Genomic DNA, 20,537 nt, shown 5'->3' on the forward strand with positions numbered 1-20,537 from the left:
ATGTAATTCAGTTTTTCGCGATGTTTTCGGGCCTATATACCACATAAAAGTCTACACACACAGCTAAGAAGCGCAAAGAAAACACACACATACGCACACATATGCACACGCACTCTCTCTCTCTCTCTCTCTCTCTCTTTCTCTCTCTCTCTCTCTCACACACACACACACACACACACACACGCACACACACATAAATATAAAATACAAACAAAATTAAAATTTGGCGCCGAACTATCTGGTGAACAAATGAACACTGACTGGGCTGGGAAACATAACGAACCACAATCACACTGTGTTCTGGTGAAGTGAAAAGTGTTTTACTACATTATTTGTGAAAAATACTTGTTATAGTTACGTGCTCATCACAACACCTCAGCAGTCTGCGGAGAATGGAAAGTACTTGCCACACGGAAACGTAAGTAAAAACGAATAAAGGCGCGAAAAACAGAATTACATTGTAGAAGATAGGTTAACACACAGCAAAAAAAAGAAAAAATCTCATGAACATCTTTTGGTTACAGATGACAAGCTACCTGTAGTTATTAAAACACAAGTGATCCAGAAAATTCATGCACACCAAATGTAAAGGCATTTACAAAAAGAAACTATCTCTTGTTTGAACTAAAAATGCACATAATTTTACAATCATTTAACAAAAATGTTCACATTGCAGAATAAATAAAAACGAAAACCCACTGACGATGGCACAGTGGTGCCGAAACATGTTTGGGTACTGAGCAAAACGGTGTTTTGCATAACTGGTGGACCTCACATCCAACAATAAAAATTATAATCTTTGCAGCGTGTATCTATCAAATAATCAACGAATGTATAGCTGTGGTTTTATGTTAGCTCTTTGTAGTAGACTGAATATTGCGAGATATACACTGAGATGAGAAGAGTCATCGGCTACACCCTAATATCGTGTCGGACTTTCTGTTGCCCGACGCAGTGCAGTAGATCTTCGTGGCGTGCACTCACCACGTCGCTGGAACTCTTCTGCTGGAATACTGATCCATGCTGCCTCAACATCCGTTCATAAATGCGAAGGTGTTGCCAGTTGTAATCGTTCTTTATTTACGTGACCATTACGGCACTCCAGCCCCAGTTCTCGTACCAGTAATATCGTACTACTTTTCTGCGAAGTAACAGACATATTTTTTGTGACAATATTCCCATTTGGTTTTATTTATGTATAGGTACTTCGATGTATCGATATGTTACAGTAATATGGTTCTTGTGTGTATTCATGTCTGTCAGACTGTCATAGTCTCTGACTTACTTGTAACCGTTTTGGCGTGAATGCGCACAGAGCAGTCTTTGTTTCACTTTGCAGAAGTTAAGTTGTTATTTCGCTTTGTAAAAGAAGACTCAAGTCTTGTGTTTGGTTAAAGTGGAAATTAAATATATGAATACTGATACAAAATTGTTTTCTTGATGATGTGACAATTAAGAAGAAGTATATGTGAATTTACAAGAAGTTTAATAAAAACGTGGATCGTGAACACCAAGTCAAAAATTATTTCAACCATACCATTGTTCTGATCTGGGATTGTTTGATCATTAGGAATTTCCGGAAAATTATTAGGTTATCAAATATTGCTAAAATACAGATCTAGCAGTCAAAATGGAATCACCCTAGAATCAACAAGATGAGCCATAACAACTTCGGCGAAATCTACGTGGGAATCCATTCAAGATAAGTGCCAAAATTAATGACTTTTTTACAGTGACTTCATTATTTCCATTCTGACGATACCATCCACAGTCAATAACTTCGTCGTTCCCCGATAAAGCGAACATATGCTGCGTGAGCAACATTGTTAATCTGATCTCTGACCTACTGTGCAAGTGGTGGTATTGTTACCCAGTGCAGGATATTGTGCACGAACTAGCCTCTAGATCATGTCCCACAATTGTTAGATGGATTCATGTCAGGCGATCTGGATGTCCATATCATTCGCTCGAATTGTCCAGAATGTTCTCCAAACCAATCTCGAACAAATGTGGCCCGGTCGCACGACACATTATCACCCATAAAAATCCATCGTTGTTTGGGAAGATGAAGTCCATGAAAGGCTGCAAATGATCTCCAAATAGCCGAACATAACCATTTACAGGCAATGATAGCTTCACTTGGACAAAAGGATTCCATGTATACACAGCTCACACCATTATGGAGACACTAACAGGTTGCTGAGTGCCTTGTTGACAACTTGGGTCCATGGTTTTGTGAGGTCTGCGTCACACTCGAGCACTATCATCAGCTCTTATCAACTGAAATCGGGACATCTGATCAGGCCACGGATCGCCAGTCATCTGGGGTCCAATCGATCTGGTCACGTGCCCAGTAGAGACGCTACAGGCGATGTAGCGCTATTAACAAAGACACTAGCGTTGGTCGTCTGATGCTACAGCCCATTAACAACAAATTTTACCGCACTGTCCTAACGGATACCTTGTCGTATGTCCCACTTTGATTTCTGCGGTTATTTTAGGCAATGTGACTTGTCTGTTAACACTGACAGCTCTGCGCAAACGCCGCTGATGTCGGTGGATAACTGAAGGCTGCTAGCCACTGCGTTATCCGTGGTGAGGGGTAATGCCTGAAATATAGTATTCTCGGCACACTCTTGACACTGTGGATCCCGGAATATTGAATTTCCTATCGATTTCCTAAATACCTGGCTCCAATTACCACTCGCCGTTGAAATTGTGTTAATTCCCGTTGGGCGGCCATAATTAGGTTGGACAACTATTCATATGAATCACCTGAGTGGAGTAGACAGCTGCACCCAATGCACTGACCTTTTATTCCGTGTGTACGCAATACTGCCGCCATATGTATATGTGAATATCTCTGTCTCATGTCTTTTCTCAGCTCAGTGTATTATATACACTCCTGGAAATGGAAAAAAGAACACATTGACGCCGGTGTGTCAGACCCACCATACTTGCTCTGGACACTGCGAGAGGGCTGTACAAGCAATGATCACATGCACGGCACAGCGGACACACCAGGAACCGCGGTGTTGGCCGTCGAATGGCGCTAGCTGCCCAGCATTTGTGCACCGCTGCCGTCAGTGTCAGCCAGTTTGCCGTGGCATACGGAGCTCCATCGCAGTCTTTAACACTGGTAGCATGCCGCGACAGCGTGGACGTGAACCGTATGTGCAGTTGACGGACTTTGAGCGAGGGCGTATAGTGGGCATGCGGGAGGCCGGGTGGACATACCGCCGAATTGCTCAACACGTGGGGCGTGAGGTCTCCACAGTACATCGATGTTGTCGCCAGTGGTCGGCGGAAGGTGCACGTGCCCGTCGACCTGGGACCGGACCGCAGCGACGCACGGATGCACGCCAAGACCGTAGGATCCTATGCAGTGCCGTAGGGGACCGCACCGCCACTTCCCAGCAAATTAGGGACACTGGGGTATCGGCGAGGACCATTCGCAACCGTCTCCATGAAACTGGGCTACGGTCCCGCACACCGTTAGGCCGTCTTCCGCTCACGCCCCAACATCGTGCAGCCCGCCTCCAGTTGTGTCGCGACAGGCGTTAATGGAGGGACGAATGGAGACGTGTCGTCTTCAGCGATAGAGTCGCTTCTGCCTTGGTGCCAATGATGGTCGTATGCGTGTTTGGCGCCGTGCAGGTGAGCGCCACAATCATGACTGCATACGACCGAGGCACACAGGGCCAACACCCGGCATCATGGTGAGGGGAGCGATCTCCTACACTGGCCGTACACCTCTGGTGATCGTCGAGGGGACACTGAATAGTGCACGGTACATCCAAACCGTCATCGAAGCCATCGTTCTACCATTCCTAGACCGGCAAGGGAACTTGCTGTTCCAACAGGACAATGCACGTCCGCATGTATCCCGTGCCACCCAACGTGCTCTAGAAGGTGTAAGTCAACTACCCTGGCCAGCAAGATCTCCGGATCTGTCCCCCATTGAGCATGTTTGGGACTGGATGAAGCGTCGTCTCACGTGGTCTGCACGTCCAGCACGAACGCTGGTCCAACTGAAGCGCCAGGTGGAAATGGCATGGCAAGTCGTTCCACAGGACTACATCCAGAATCTCTACGATCGTCTCCATGGGAGAATAGCAGCCTGCATTGCTGCGAAAGGTGGATATACACTGTACTAGTGCCGACATTGTGCATGCTCTGTTGCCTGTGTCTATGTGCCTGTGGTTCTGTCAGTGTGATCATGTGATGTATCTGACCCCAGGAATGTGTCAATAAAGTTTCCCCTTCCTGGGACAATGATTTCACGGTGTTCTTATTTCAATTTCCAGGAGTGTAGGTCTGTTCGAAAAGGGCTCACCCTTCTTCTGATGTTTACGAAGAAAGGTATGATGTAATCCTATGCTGTAATACATATCATGTTAGCATTTCCTGCTTTCATTCGAGGAGACCGGACTTCCTTGGACTGGATCATAATTAATCATTTATGAAAAATAGCAATTTTCAGATTCGAATCTGTGAAATCTTTAAGGACTATCTCTGTGGCGCCTAATCATTAGAATAGTTACTGCTTACTCTCTTGTCTGGTGTGAATTTTTAGTAATCAGGTCCAGCGTTTGTAATAATCAGCAGCGTAATTACAATCTGCACTTTGACTTGTTTGAATTTTAGTCCAACAGCCACGGTTATTGTATTGTTCAAATAGAGTTACTGTATTGTTCAAATAGAGATTAGTCGAGCGGTCTGAGGCGCTGCAGTCATGGACGGTGCGGCTGGTCCTTCCTCGGGCATGAGCGTGTGTGTTTGTTCTTAGGATAAATTAGGTTAAGTAGGTGTAAGCTTAGGGACTGATGACCGTAGCACTTAAGTCCCATAAGATTTCACACACATTTGAACATTTTTATCAAATAAAGATTCATACTAAATTTCTGCCTACACCAAACGAGATGCACATATATCGCACTTACGTGTTCCCTTCGCAAAATAACCACTGGCTTACTTTAGCGTGATCTCCCTGAATTAAGAGAAATCAGCTGAGAATGATACCACTTATCAATGGAATTAACAGACTTTATTTTCTAATATTATTTGTTGATTCCACTATCAAATAGCATTCGCATATCTTATTGCGTTTTGTTACAGTGGCACTTGTAGTTGATTTCAGATGATAGTAACTAAATTTCTGGCAAAGATAAAAACGTACCTCCATATAATATAAAGTAGGAGAGCAGATTTAATAGATCATGATCTGACTTCATAAAAAAACAGCCTGAGGTCAACACAAACCCAAGAAGCTTACAGCTTTTAAAAAATACGGCAACAACATGAACAGGCATTAAAGACAATACGACAGTATTTTCACTGTAAGTAACTAACAATAAGCTAGACATAAGTGTGACATTATTGATACATAGTCTGATAAGAAGTGGATTGATATCATATGTCAAATAGGAATTTTATTCTTAATGATGAAAAAGTGAAAGAAGAAGTGAAAACTAATAAAAAGAAAAATTTAAGAGTGAAAAGCAGTCAACTGCTTTTTCTACTAATATTTGTTGGTTGCAAACTGGCTTTCAGCTTATTATGGTATCTCCAGATACCTGCTTGTTCGTAGGAACGTGATATTTTTGAACAATGAGATAGTTTTGATAGGACAGTTACAGTTTACCAATAGACAGGCCAGTACCAGTCTTGGAGCTGTTTGTTATTCTCCATGCGGTGTGTAACAACGAATGCTGATCAGTGAACGGTTGGTGTGAAAGACGTGAATTCGTCTTTTAATGAATACCGTAGTTGCGATTTCTGAATTTAATGCAGGCTTACACAAGCATTTCTTCTTACTGAACGCTTTGAGAATTCTGATACTTTGATAGAACACTTCATTTATTTTGAAAGTTAAAAATTTTTTAAAAATAAGAACATCTTGATTTATTCAGTCATCGATTCAGTTTTCCATCATAACTAACAACACAGAAAGCAATCTTGTGCTGGCGTAAGCTGTCGCCAGCATATCGGCCGGCAAAGATGAAGCGCGAAGATCAATTAGTAGGCGCTGGATGAAGGGCGCCTATCACGAGAAAGGCCAGAGACACACCCACAAGCAACACGGCGCCAACACCCTCTCGGCAGCATATATTTAGACCGTTTCTGCTGACCAGAGGGCCTAACCCAATTATGCAGTCTGGCGTCTATCAGTTTAATCGCAGAGCACGTTTACTTCCTCACAGGCTACGAAAGTACATAGCGCCCATATTAGTGACTATAGTGGGACTAGTTTACCTCAACTAGAATTGTACTTTACTAGCAGTGAGAAACTATAGTTTGTAATAGCAAGATTACCGATTTGGAGTTACATCAGTCTGCAAGGGCACTATTACTGATGAGCTTGCACCACAAAACTTGGACTATAGTCAAGTTAAGTAAACGTTTCCAGTTCATGTAAATAAAGAACCGTATTAATCCACGTGTGCATTCGTGTTGTAGAGATAGGATATCGGTCACCCATAACAACATCCTCTCCCTTGCTTCCTTGAGCTACAAGACCCAACAAATACTATAAAAAACAAAGCCACGATAAATCAGATGTGACGTAGCATGTGAAAGTTGCTGGATTTGGACGGGTTACTCCTGTAACTGAAATATCAGATCTGAAGATAGTTCTGAATGAACCGAAACCGATCATATGAATAAAAAAAAATTGCAATCAAGACGGATTTCAAGTAACTTTATAAAATCAGTCTAATCCAAAAGCTGTAAATTCAACTAAACACCTAGGTATTACAATTATGAACAAATTAAATTGGAAAGAACACATAAAAAATGTTGTGGGGAAGGCTAACCAACGGCTGCGTTTTAGTGGCAGGACACTTAGACAATGTAACAGACCTACTAAGGCCGGCCGGAGTGGCCGAGCGGTTCTAGGCGCTTCAGTCTGGAACCGCGCGACAGCTATGGTCGCCGGTTCGAATCCTGCCTCGGCCATGGATGTGTGTGATATCCTTAGGTAAGTTAGGTTTCGGTAGTTTTAAGTTCTAAGGGACTCATGATCTCAGATGTTTAGTCCCATAGTGCTCAGAGCCATTTGAACCTACTAAGGACACTGCCTAACATGTCGCACTGAAAGCAGTAGGTGCCTTTCATACTGTGAGTCATACATGTATCGATAAGCACTTGCTTGTATGAATGAACAGTCCGTCTTTCGCCTGCTAGAGTAACCGAAAAGGCATGTCTTTCGCACGCTAATTAAGCTGAGAATTTAGCCAGCCAGCCAGCCAATAGCATTGCTTGGCGCAGATATCGATTAGCGAGACCCGGCGTGGCGTACAATGCGACTCTCCTTATCTCCTCCTACTGCCGTGAGCGAGCTCCACTTTGCTGCTGGTTAGGTGTGTCGAACTACGTTGTATAGACGAAGATTTTCCTAACTGTGTTCTACGGTGATTCAGTGCTCCTCAAAAAACTGTTAATAACATGGCGTTCCTATTCGACATTTTGACGACAGAAATTATTTTTAAAAAATTTTATTATGAGTCACTGTTATTAATTATGATTTAAAATTTAAGTAATCACTAAATAAAAGGAGTTTTCTCATTTAAAAAAAATTATTAATCTTCAAAAGAAAGTACCAGGATTCTCAAAGTGCGCCGTGAGACCAAGAGTAACCCTGGTATAGACGTCTTGTGGCACTGAGATGGGTATCTGGAAGAGACGTTATCCAGTTGTTTGGTGAAACGGTTGCTGTCTTGGGATGCCGTGGCTTGTTTATCTGTTACGTTGTTTTCGGATTTATTCACGTGAGATACTTTTGAGCTGTGTTTCATATGAGCAATGTTATTAACTTTTTTTGGTTTCCAAGTTGCATGGAACATGTGGGTGTTGAGGAATCGATATCCGTTTTCTGTTAATTCATCTGAGTCTGCGAGTAATTTATCGCATTGCGTTTAAACTGCTTAAGTACACTACTGGCCATTAAAATTGCTACCCAAGAAGAAATGCAGATGATAAACGGGTATTCATTGGACAAATATATTATACTAGAACTGACGTGTGATTACATTTTCATGCAATTTGGGTCCATAGATCCTGAGATATCAGTACCCAGAACTACCACCTCTGGTCGTAATATCGGCCTTGATACGCCTGGCCATTGAGTCAAACAGAGCTTGGATGGCGTGTACAGGCCCAGCTGCCCATGCAGCTTCAACACGATACCATAGTTCATCAAGAGTAGTGACTGGCGTATTGTGACGAGCCAGTTGCTCCGCCACCTTTCAATTGGTGAGAGATCTGCAGAATGTGCTGGCCAGGGCAGCAGTCGAACGTTTTCTGTATCCAGAAAGGCAAGTACAGTACCTGCAACATGCGGTCGTGCATTATCATGCTGAAATGTAGGGTTTCGCAGGTATCGAATGAAGGGTAGAGCCACGGGTCGTAACACATCTGAAATGTAACATCCACTGTTCAAAGTGCCGTCAATGAGAACAAGAGGTGACAGAGACGTGTAACCAGTGGCACCCCATATCATCACGCCGGGTGATACGCCAATATAGCTACGACGAATACACGCTTCCAATGTGCGTTCACCGCGATGTCGCCAAACACGGATGCGACCATCATGATGCTGTAAACAGAACCTGGATTCATCCGAAAAAATGACGTTTTGCCAGTCGTGCACCCAGGTTTGTCATTGAGTACACCATTGCAGGCGCTCCTGTCTGTGATGCAGCGCCAAGGGTAACGTCATCGAAGTGTTCGTACAGATGGTTGTTGTCTTGCAAACGTCCCCATCTGTTGGCTCAGGGATCGAGACGTGGCTGCACGATCCGTTACAGCCATGCGGATAAGATGTCTGTCATCTCGACTGCTACTGGTAAGAGGCCGTTGGGAGGCAGCACGGTGTTCCGTATTACCCTCCTGAACCCACCGATTCCATAGTCTGCTAACAGTCATTGGATCTCGACCAACGCGAGCAGCAACGTCGCGATACGATAAACCGAATCGCAATAGGCTTCAATCCGACCTTTATCAAAGCCGGAAACTTGATGTTATGCATTTCTCCTCCTTACACGAGGCATCACAACAACGTTTCACCAGGCAACGCCGGTCAACTGCTGTTTGTGTATGAGAAATCGGTTCGAAACTTTCATCATGTCAGCTCGTTGTAGGTGTCGCCACTGTCGCCAGCCTTGTGTGAATGCTCTGTAAAGCTAATCATTTGCATATCACAGCATCTTTTTCCTGTCAGTGAAATTTCGGGTCTGTAGCACGTCATCTTCGTGGTGTAGCAATTTTAATGGCCAGTAGTGTACATATCTGTTTTACACTCCTTTGATCCTTGTTTAAAACATCACATGTGCTTCCGTATGAGCCTCTTTCAAGAGAGAATTAGAATCAGTGTTATTATGTACATAAAGAGAAAGTGCATGATCTGTCTTCAGCAGAGCGAGTATTTTGTTGTTCAGTGCACTTTTCAGCGAAGAAGATAAGTGTGCGTCGCAGCGGAACATCAAGGCACGTGCTTTCAGTAGCGAAAACGCCGATTTTTGGCTACCATATGAGCTCATTTCAGTTTTGAGGTGTTGTAGGATACAGAGCACATATACAAGTGCATTTCACAAATTACCCCAGTAAGGTGTAATTCACATACAAGATGTTTCGAATTACAAGCTTCTCAGACTTGCAGAGGGGAGTGATCACATAATATTTTGTGTTGGAACCCATGTCCTGAAACAACTTTCTGCGACGGTTTCGATTAAGATGTGTAATGCGTCCATGTCTGCTGCGGGAAAGACCAAGTCTCACAGCTGCTTGTCCTGGCATGCAATAGGGTAGAAAGGATGACGTGTACTACGTCAGACGGTCACCTGACGTCACTTAACGTCTGTCCTGCAGTGTTTATTTTACGAGACTCCTGTAGAGACAGATGAAGACTGCTGGCACGAGTTCTGGCCGCTGGGCTAGGAACTGAAGATACACCAGGTGGGACGGAGAGTGTGTACCGGAATATGCTTCGTCAGTGCAATGTCTGTGACAACATTGGTGGTCGCCACATCGAGCCGCTGGTGTAATGCGTCAGCACTGTCCTGTACGTAAGGTATGCCGGATTATTTTTTATTCTGAAATAATGTAGAAACGTAATGTTTAAGGGTTAATAGAACCCTAATGTGCTTAAATGATAAATGGATGTTTCATTATACTTCTTTTCGAACTAATACTAAATAATTCTACTGTGTCACTCCTAATTCAGTTCCTCATGCAGAAGTGGATGAGTTACACATCTGAATTGAAAACGTCGTAGAATCGAAACTCGCCGTTAGGTTCTAGGCGCTGCAGTCTGGAACCGCGAGATCGCTACGGTCGCAGGTTCGAATCCTGCCTCGGGCATGGATGTGTGTGATGTCCTTAGGTTAGTTAGGTTTAACTGGTTCTAGGTTCTAGGGGACTAATGACCTCAGGAGTTGAGTCCCATAGTGCTCAGTGCCATTTGAACCATTTTTTAGAAACGAAACGGTACGGTTTCGGGTATGGGTTCCTATTCAAAATATTATGTAATCATTCCCCTCAACATGTCCCCGAAGTTTGTAAAGGGAATTTCCGAACGCCCTGTAAACTGATAGCGAGTAGCTAGATGAGATTTTTTGGAAAGGTTATGGTTTCAAGTTATTTCGGTATAGCTGATGTTAAATTCCCCTTTCCCTATTCCACTGCACTATGAGAAAATTCCTGGTCACTACAACGTATGAGGTACAAGTAGCCAGATTACGTTGTGGGTCTCTTATGGATCAGATTTCATTTAAAGGAGAATATTTCAGAGCATGAAAACTGGGGTCTTAGTATCTTGTGAACACACAGATTAAAATTTAAATGAAGTGACTGGCTTTCAACCTCTGCTGGAGAACTCTCTTCCAGTGAACGTTTATTCTAACAATTCTAAAGGTTTAAAGACTTTTGTACTCCTACAGTCCATCACAGGTTAGTGAAAGTGGAAAGGGGCATGTAAACGATTCAGAGCCCCGAGTTATATTGAGCCGGGATCGTAGAGACAAAACAAGCTGCCATCGATCGGACACTGTCTTAGGGCCACTGTTGGAGCATAGCAGTGCTTTTACTGTTACGAAAATCTGGGATCAAGATACCACTTTCTATGAAAGAACGTTATCAGAACAGACAGTTCCACCGTGGTACATGGGAACGGATAGAAAAAAAAACTACAGCTAAATTTTCCATCGTCAACGCCACTGGAGAGAGGTTCTCTCAGATAGTGGACTGCATGTGGGGTGGGAGGTGCTACATGTTCTTCACTAACCCATTCATCCCTGTAGCTCTGCTCGGTCGCGTGCTGCCGAAAATTTATAGTATTAAGGAATGAGTATATGATTAGAACAGAAACGCCAGGGTAGCTGAGAGCGCTAATGCGCTGCTTCCTGGTCTCGGGCAGGCGCACTGGCCCCGGATCGAATCTGCCTGGCGGATGAACGACGAGGGTGGTGTGCCGGCCAACCTGGATGTGGTTTTTAGGCGGTTTTCCTCATCCCACTAGGTAAATGCCTGGCTGGTCCCCACGTCCCGCCTCGCAAACATTTGCAACACATTCGCACTATTTCATGGCTTACACTAGCCGCAGACAGCTGGGGTACACTAATTCCATCTGTAAGGGGGATAGGACGTCAAACGGGCCGACTTGGTGCAGGAGAAGCACCACAGGACATTTTAATTTCCAGTGTCCATGCGCTGACAAATAAATTCACAAAACTTTGTCAGTAAGACCAGGAAGGATTCAGGATTCACACTCATAGCAGCGGAAGTTCAAAAACATAACAAAATAAAATTTTTTACATGTGAAATTTCATCATTTTTTCATTTACTATTGGCTGCATTTGTTGCTGTAGGTACACCTTTCTTTATAAGTAAGAGAGACTGTTCGATAAATTTTGCACAGCATAGAAACCATACTTACAGGTGTCTGAAACTCTAGAATCTATTTAATTTATGAAAAAATGAATGAGCTGTTACGTTTTATGCTTTATGTTTAGAAAAAATCGAATTTTGTAGTTAATTATCTCTAGTTTTACCATAGTTCTTAATAGATTTGGAAAATACTAGAGTTTCATACAGCTGCAAGTATGGTTTGTATGCTGTGCAAAATTCATCAAAGAATCTCGCTTACTTGTGAAGAAAAATGTACCTATAGGAACAAACAAAGCCAACAGTAAGTGAAAAAATGATGAAATTTCATGTCTGAAAACATTATTTTGTTACGTTTTTGCACTTCCACTGCTATGAGTGTGAATCCTGAATCCTTCCTGGTCATGCGGACAAAGTTTTACGAATTTATTTGTAAAAGTAGGGACAGTAGAAAATAAAATGTCCTATGGTGCCTCTCCTCCTCCATGCCAAATCTGACTTAACCATACCGACCTTACGCATCATGCGGGACACAGGCACTAGCAAAAGAAAAAAGAATGTGTTCAGAACAGATCAATGACACACACTGAAGTGAAATAAAATATCTTTCACGTCACGCTGGAATTTTGTTCCTCGCTGTAAACAGAAGAAGACACTGGCTCGTCGAGGAGCATTTGCTTCTTGGCTGTCAACCCAAAACTTGTGTTGAAGTGGTCCAGAAGCTTGGACGTGAGGCTGAACATATCCAGCTTCAGAAGAAACTATTATTTTATTGTGCAGTGGGTGCGATTACTTTGAATCGCCCTCAGTAAATATCGTTAACGAACATAAAACGTGCAGGTATTGAAAATTGCCAATTTCCTAATATATTAATAGTCTCCCAACACTATTTGAATAAAAATGTGAAACAAAGCCGTGAGGACAGACTAGGCTCGTTTTTCACTTTTTTGGCTTATCAGTGTTCTGACTGGTTTGTGGTGGTCCGACCCGACTTCTTCTGACCCAACCTCTTCAGCGCAGAGTATCACTTACCTCCTTCGTCCTCAGTTATGTACTGCGTGTATTCCAGTCTCTGTATTCGACCAAGTTTTTATCCTATACAGCCCCGTCTGCTACAATGGACGTTATTCCCTGATGTGAAACTTTCTAGCATATTAAAACTGTGTGCAGGAGCGAGACTCAGACTCGGGAATGTTGCCTTTCGCGGGCATGTGCCCTACCGACTGGGCTAGCCAATCACGAATTACGCTCCCTCCTCGCAGCTTCACTTCTGCCAACACCTCATCCCCCACCTTGGAAACTTCACAGAAGCTCTCCTTTGAAACTTACAGGATTAGCAATCCTGGAAGAAATGATACTGCGGCGATATGGTTTAGCCACAGCCTGGGAAATGTGTCCAACCATGACTCTGCAGTATCCTCTCTTCCAGGAGTGCTACTCTTGCAAGTTTCGCAGGAGAGCTTCTGTGAAGTCTGGAAGACAGGAGACGAGTCACTGGCGGAAATAAAGCCGTTGTGACTGGACGTGAGTTGTGGAAGAACTGAACGACAGATTCACTGGAAGATGGTTAGGCCGCTATGGTCATCATCAATGGACCGCACGGTCGTCGGATTTAGCACCAGTGGATTTCCTTTTTTGGGTATAAGAATCGGGTTTATGTCACCGAGCCCACAACCCCAGATGATCTAAAACGGTCCATCGAGGAAACATATCGCTCCGTGAAACCAGTGTCGTCACATCTCGTCCGCAGGTCCGTTAAAAGTGCATTGCGTTGCGAACTGAGGAACATGGACCCACGTTTCAACACCTCATTTAGATCAACATTCCACAACATCCGTCATCATACAGTCACTTACTATCTACAGCGTGTTGTATCTGCCCCTGAAACATTCAAGGGCTGTAACTCCCTAACTAAACGTGATATGGAATTGATTCGTACACAGGTGGTCAAAATGATTCGAGAGTATGACAGAAACAGCTATTGTTCCATTAAAAATTGTATCTCTTTGCTGCAACTGTTTGCACGAAAATACAATAAACTATGTTCGTAGCTCCACAGAAAGTGTAACGTTTCTTATGTTAATCTACCGCAATAAATTTTCCCTTCAGCTATTAGTTTGTAAGTTACGGACGCAAACAATTTTACTGAAACACTCTGTATGTACACAAATACTCTTACCATCGTTGCTTTTTAAGTGTAAAAGCCGTTCTCGAGCAGTTACAACGTTTTTTTTATTATATGTTTCTATGTTAACATTAGTGAACAAACATATTAAGATTTTAATGCTTGCTTAAGTCACTCCTTTCTGCTTCAGCCAGAGTCTTATTAAACGATAACGTAAGTCAGTTTTATCTGCTTGAAGCTTACTGCATAATATGGATTCACCTAGGCCCCTCTTGCATATATTTTATACCGTTATTGTAATGTCTCTGAACATTTAGACTATCGTAGTACTCTCCTCAATTACAGGCAGTACTGTAGATGAATGCTGTGAAGATACTACTATAGAAGATTAGACTGGGGTACAGTGGGCACATTTTTGATTTTAGGATATTCTGTGATGAAATTTGGTAGTATTTGTGGATCAGTTCATGTCATGTAGGAAGTCTAAGGCATCTAGTATCTATATTAATCTGTACGTTTCGTTCCGATAAAAACTTTACAGACGGAGTAATTGACAGCGAACTGATGTGAAAATACCCACGTGGAGCACAACGAGCAAAAAAGTAAAAAAATAAATGCACACACTGATGGGAGACGTTTACTTTTCTTAGTAAACATTGCGGGATACATTAAATTTGTACATAATAAATTCACTGGACATTGTAAGTATTCATGTCAATAGGAAGTACAAATATTGCTGCAGTTTTGTGCCGCCGGCTGTAGAACGCTTCAGTAGTCTACAAAGGACACCTGGGAAACTAATTTCATGTGCTTCTGCATCTTCAGCGAGTGAAAAATGTCTGTCAGACTTAACATGACTTCTGTTGCCACTTTCACAATATCGTAATTGTTCTCTTCGAACTCTACTTCGATGTTAAATTCCTCTTTGACATGAGGACTCGAAGTATTATCACTGTCAGATATCTGAAGAATAGCAGAGGCTTTATGAGTTGCTGTCTAGCTGATTTTTATTTTCAGAAGTGGGTTTGTTTATTGGTTGTTTGATTTTGAGAATTTGGACATTTTGCCCATTTTCACATTCTAGAAGCACCTGCTTCTCTGGGTTATCAGTAAGAATTCTTGTCCCATTTTTTTCTTCCACGCAAAACTTTTATCTTACAGGGTATTGCTTTCGGGAGATGTCGAATTTGTTTAGTTGATACCAAATGTCTTGAACTACTTAAACAGCTACAGGAACACTCTCAACTAGAGTAGTGACTATGTTGTTATCTGTTATATCTGCCCTGTTGGTGTCATTATCGGCATTTTCTACTTCACATCCAACGATTGCACCTTTTTTGATCATCGTATCTATTCACAGCTTTCTTCATTTCTTGAGCAGGCGTTAGACTAAAAGTAATGTTCCCTCTCTGTAGTGACTCATTTTTTATTTCTGCATGTATACTCACTGTGCCCCAGGAAAAATTACTCACTCTGCCCCATGCCCTATCAACACAGTTAAACACATTTAATTCAAACACATGATTTCAGTCATAAACAGAAGTAATCAGTCTGTACTTTATGTAGTTGAAGAGACAATACCCATGGTAACTATTTATCTTCTCAATATTAAGCTTCTACAAAATAAAGGAGTACAAATCCTTACTACAGGCGTAGCAAACTTTGCAATTTCGTTACTCCAGCATCAATCAACCATCAAATTTTGACAGCCTTCTAAATTCACAGAGATTGCACGCTACATGTGCAAAAACATGATGTCATCCTGACAGTCGTAAATTTTATATATTCAATTGATCACTGTGCCCCATTCTCTCCTACGACGTATTGTTTTCTTCTCTTCTCTTAGCACTTAGGAGATGGTTGTAGCAGTCTAAGATTATTATTTTTCTCCCTACGTACCTTCTGTTTATAAAATTGTTATTTTTCATTTCTCTTAAGTTGCATATTCACAATCTTGCGTTACTTAATAGTATTAAATTGTAATTTCGCTTAAGATTTGGAAATTGTAATCTGTGTAGTGTTATGCGACAGAGACGAACTTCAGGAATGTATCGACAGGTCGATAAGTGAACACAGCAAAAAAGGTGTCTCGATAGAATTGTAGAGAAGGAGTTGTGGTGTCTTTCGCTCGAAAGGGAATTGTGTGTTAGCAATAGCAACTTTAGAGTGTATTATTCCGGTGCATGGCATGCAGAGTTTCGCTACGTACTGCAGAGAGCTGATACATTAATGGCCGGTATAACCGTGAGAATGTCGACGGAAGAAGCAAACGTGCTTGCACTGCCTTATGTAGGTGGCGCATGTCAGTTTGTGAAGCAGAGTTGTACGTCTGTTCCACCTCGTCGGTCAATGCACGGAGTGTTAATGCCGTTTATGGATGACGCTGGAGTTGAAACTTCCTGGCACATTGAAAGTGTATGCCGGACCGAGACTCGAACTCGGGACCTTTTACTTTCGCAGGCAAGTGCTCTTCCAACTGAGCTACCCAAGCACGACTCACGCCCCGTCCTCACAGCCTTCCGCCAGTACCTCGTCTCCTACCTTCCAAACTTTACAGAAGCTCTCCTGCGAACCTTGCACGACAAGCGCTCCTGAAAGAAAGGATACTGCGGAGACATGGCTTAACCACAGCTTGGGGGATGTTTCTAGAATGATATTTTCACTCTGCAGCGGAATGTGCGCTGATATGAAACTTCCTGGCAGATTAAAACTGTGTGCCGGACAGAGACTCGAACTCGGGACCTTTGCCTTACGCGGGCAAGCGCTCTACCTTTGGAAGGTAGGAGACGAGGTACTGGCGGAAGTAAGGCTGTGTGGACGGGGCGCGAGTCGTGCTTGGGCTGGTAGAGCACTTGCCCGCGAAAGGCAAAGGTCCCGAGTTCGAGTCTCGGTCCGGCACACAGTTTTAATCTGCCAGGAAGTTTCATATCAGCGCACACTCCGCTGCAGAGTGAAAACCTCATTCTGTGATGCTGTGGGTTGCAACAGCGGTAAGTGCGCGAGCGTTATCCTGTTGGAAAACGCTCCCTGGAATGCTGTTCATGAATGACAGCACAACAAGTCAAATCACCAGACTGACGCACAAACACGCGGTTAGGGTGCGTGGGATAACCTGCCACCACAGATCGTAAACGACAGGTCTAGGTTCAGTGTGCCTAGGATGCACACACGGTGTCTGCATGCACTCACTTGGCCTCCTCCTACCCAACACACGGCCATCATTAGCACCCAGACAGAACCATCTTTCATCAGAAAACACAACAGACGTCCCTCCAGTGAGGTCTAGCTTGACACCACTGAACTTGTAAATGGCGGTGGATTGGGGTGAGTGAAATGCACGCTGCAGGGCATCTGGGTCGAAGCCGTCCTAGGAGTAACCGATTTGTAAACAGTTCGTTGCGTCACTGCGGTGCCAACTGCTGCTAAAATTGCTGCTGCCGACGCAAGACGATGCGCCAGAGCCATACACTGAACGATGGTCTTCCCTCTCGGCAGTGCCAGGTGGCCGTCAGCAGCGTGGTCCTTTTGCGACCGTACGATCTCGAGACCATCATTCCCTGAAATCATGTACCCTGTCTACATTCCTGGCAAATGTTTTTGCAGCATCGCAGAATGAACATCCAGCTTTTCGTAGCCCTGTTACACGACCTCGCCCGAACTGAGTGAGGTACTGATAAACGCGTCTTTGTCTTTTTAAAGGCATTTTTGACTAATATCAGATGATGACTACCCCCATGAACCATGGACCTTGCCGTTGGTGGGGAGGCTTCCGTGCCTCAGCGATACAGATGGCCGTACCGTAGGTGCAACCACAACGGAGGGGTATCTGTTGAGAGGCCAGACAAACGTGTGGTTCCTGTAGAGGGGCAGCAGCCTTTTCAGTGGTTGCAGGGGCAACAGTCTGGATGATTGACTGATCTGGCCTTGCAACATTAATCAAAACGGCCTTGCTGTGCTGGTACTGCGAACGGCTGAAAGCAAGGGGAAACTACAGCCGTAATTTTTCCCGAGGACATGCAGCTTTACTGTATGATTAAATGATGATGGCATCCTCTTGGGTAAAATATTCCGGAGGTAAAATAGTCCCCCATTCGGATCTCCGGGCCGGGACTACTCAAGAGGATGTCGTTATCAAGAGAAAGAAAACTGGCATTCTACGGATCGGAGTGTGGAATGTCAGATCCCTTAATCGGGCAGGTAGGTTAGAAAATTTAAAAAGGGAAATGAATAGGTTAAAGTTAGATATAGTGGGAGTTAGTGAATTTCGGTGGCAGGAGGAACACGACTTCTGGTCAAGTGAATACAGGGTTATAAATACAAAATCAAATAGGCTAAGCTACTACAAACAGCATGGTGAACGCATTATTGTGGCCAAGGTAGACACGAAGCCCACGCCTACTACAGTAGTACAAGTGTATATGCCAACTAGCTCTGCAGATGATGGAGAAATTGAAGAAATGTACGATGAAATAAAAGAAATGATTCAGATAGTGAAGGGAGACGAAAATTTAATAGTAATGGGTGACTGGAATTCGAGTGTAGGAAAAGGGAGAGAAGGAAACATAGTAGGTGAATATGGATTGGGGCTAAGAAATGAAAGAGGAAGACGCCTAGTAGAATTTTGCACAGAGCACAACTTAATCATAGCTAACACTTGGTTTAAGAATCATGAAAGAAGGTTGTATACATGGAAGAACCCTGGAGATACTAAAAGGTATCAGATAGATTATATAATGGTAAGACAGAGATTTAGGAACCAGGTTTTAAGTTGTAAGACATTTCCAGGGGCAGATGTGGACTCTGACCACAATCTATTGGTTATGACCTGTAGATTAAAACTGAAGAAACTGCAAAAATGTGGGAAATTAAGGAGATGGGACCTGGATAAACTGAAAGAACCAGAGGTTGTACCGAGTTTCAGGGAGAGCATAAGGGAACAGTTGACAGGAATAGGGGAAAGAAATACAGTAGAAGAAGAATGGGTAGCTCTGAGGGATGAAGTAGTGAAGGCAGCAGAGGATAAAGTAGGTACAAAGACGAGGGCTGCTAGAAATCCTTGGGTAACAGAAAAAAATATTGAATTTAATTGATGAAAGGAGAAAATATAAAAATGCAGTAAATGAAGCAGGCAAAAAGGAATACAAACGTCTCAAAAATGAGATCGACAGGAAGTGCAAAATGGCTAAACAGGGATGGCTAGAGGACAAATGTAAGGATGTAGAAGCTTATCTCACTAGGGGTAAGATAGATACTGCCTACAGGAAAATTAAAGAGACCTTTGGAGAGAAGAGAACCACATGTATGAATATCAAGAGCTCAGATGGCAACCCAGTTCTAAGCAAAGAAGGGAAGGCAGAAAGGTGGAAGGAGTATATAGAAGGTTTATACAAGGGCGCTGTACTTGAGGACAATATTATGGAAATGGAAGAGGATGTAGATGAAGACGAAATGGGAGATACGATACTGCGTGAAGAGTTTGACAGAGCACTGAAAGACCTGAGTCGAAACAAGGCCCCCGGAGTAGACAACATTCCATTGGAACTACTGACGGCCTTGGGAGAGCCAGTCATGACAAAACTCTACCAGCTGGTGAGCAAGATGTATGAGACAGGCGAAATACCCTCAGACTTCAAGAAGAATATAATAATTCCAATCCCAAAGAAAGCAAGTGCTGACAGATGTGAAAATTACCGAACTATCAGTTTAATAAGCCACGGCTGCAAAATACTAACGCGAATTCTTTACAGACGAATGGAAAAACTGGTAGATGCGGACCTCGGGGAGGATCAGTTTGGATTCCGTCGAAATGTTGGAACACGTGAGGCAATACTGACATTACGACTTCTCTTAAAAGAAAGATTAAGAAAAGGCAAACCTACGTTTCTAGCATTTGTAGACTTAGAGAAAGCTTTTGACAATGTTGACTGGAATACTCTTTTTCAAATTCTAAAGGTAGCAGGGGTAAAATACAGAGAGCGAAAGGCTATTTACAATTTGTATAGAAACCAGATGGCAGTCATAAGAGTCGAGGGGCATGAAAGGGAAGCAGTGGTTGGGAAAGGAGTGAGACAGGGTTGTAGTCTCTCCCCGATGTTATTCAATCTGTATACTAAGCAAGCAGTAAAGGAAACAAAAGAAAAATTTGGAGTAGGTATTAAAATTCATCGAGACGAAGTAAAAACTTTGAGGTTCGCCGATGACATTGTAATTCTGTCAGAGACGGCAAAGGACTTGGAAGAGCAGTTGAACGGAATGGACAGTGTCTTCAAAGGACGATATAAGATGAACATTAACAAAAACAAAACGAGGATAATGGAATGTAGTCAAATTAAATCGGGTGATGCTGAGGGAATTAGATTAGGAAATGAGACACTTAAAGTAGTAAAGGAGTTTTGCTATTTAGGAAGTAAAATAACTGATGATGGTCGAAGTAGAGAGGATATAAAATGTAGACTGGCAATGGCAAGGAAAGCGTTTCTGAAGAAGAGAAATTTGTTAGCATCGAATATAGATTTATGTATCAGGAAGTCGT

At 43.0% G+C, this 20,537-nt stretch overlaps 1 long non-coding RNA gene and 1 other non-coding gene across 2 annotated transcripts in view; one reads left to right on the forward strand and one right to left on the reverse strand.

Moving 5' to 3' along the window:
* Positions 1-20,537, forward strand: part of LOC126355803 (uncharacterized) — a 367,829-nt gene that overhangs the window by 113,739 nt on the left and 233,553 nt on the right. The gene's annotated exons all lie outside the window — the stretch shown is intronic.
* Trnar-gcg (transfer RNA arginine (anticodon GCG)) lies at positions 16,423-16,497 on the reverse strand. The gene has a single exon. It is a non-coding gene; the product is annotated as a tRNA-Arg (tRNA).

Source organism: Schistocerca gregaria, chromosome 3 (assembly GCF_023897955.1).
Source record: "Schistocerca gregaria isolate iqSchGreg1 chromosome 3, iqSchGreg1.2, whole genome shotgun sequence".
NCBI lineage: Eukaryota > Metazoa > Arthropoda > Insecta > Orthoptera > Acrididae > Schistocerca > Schistocerca gregaria.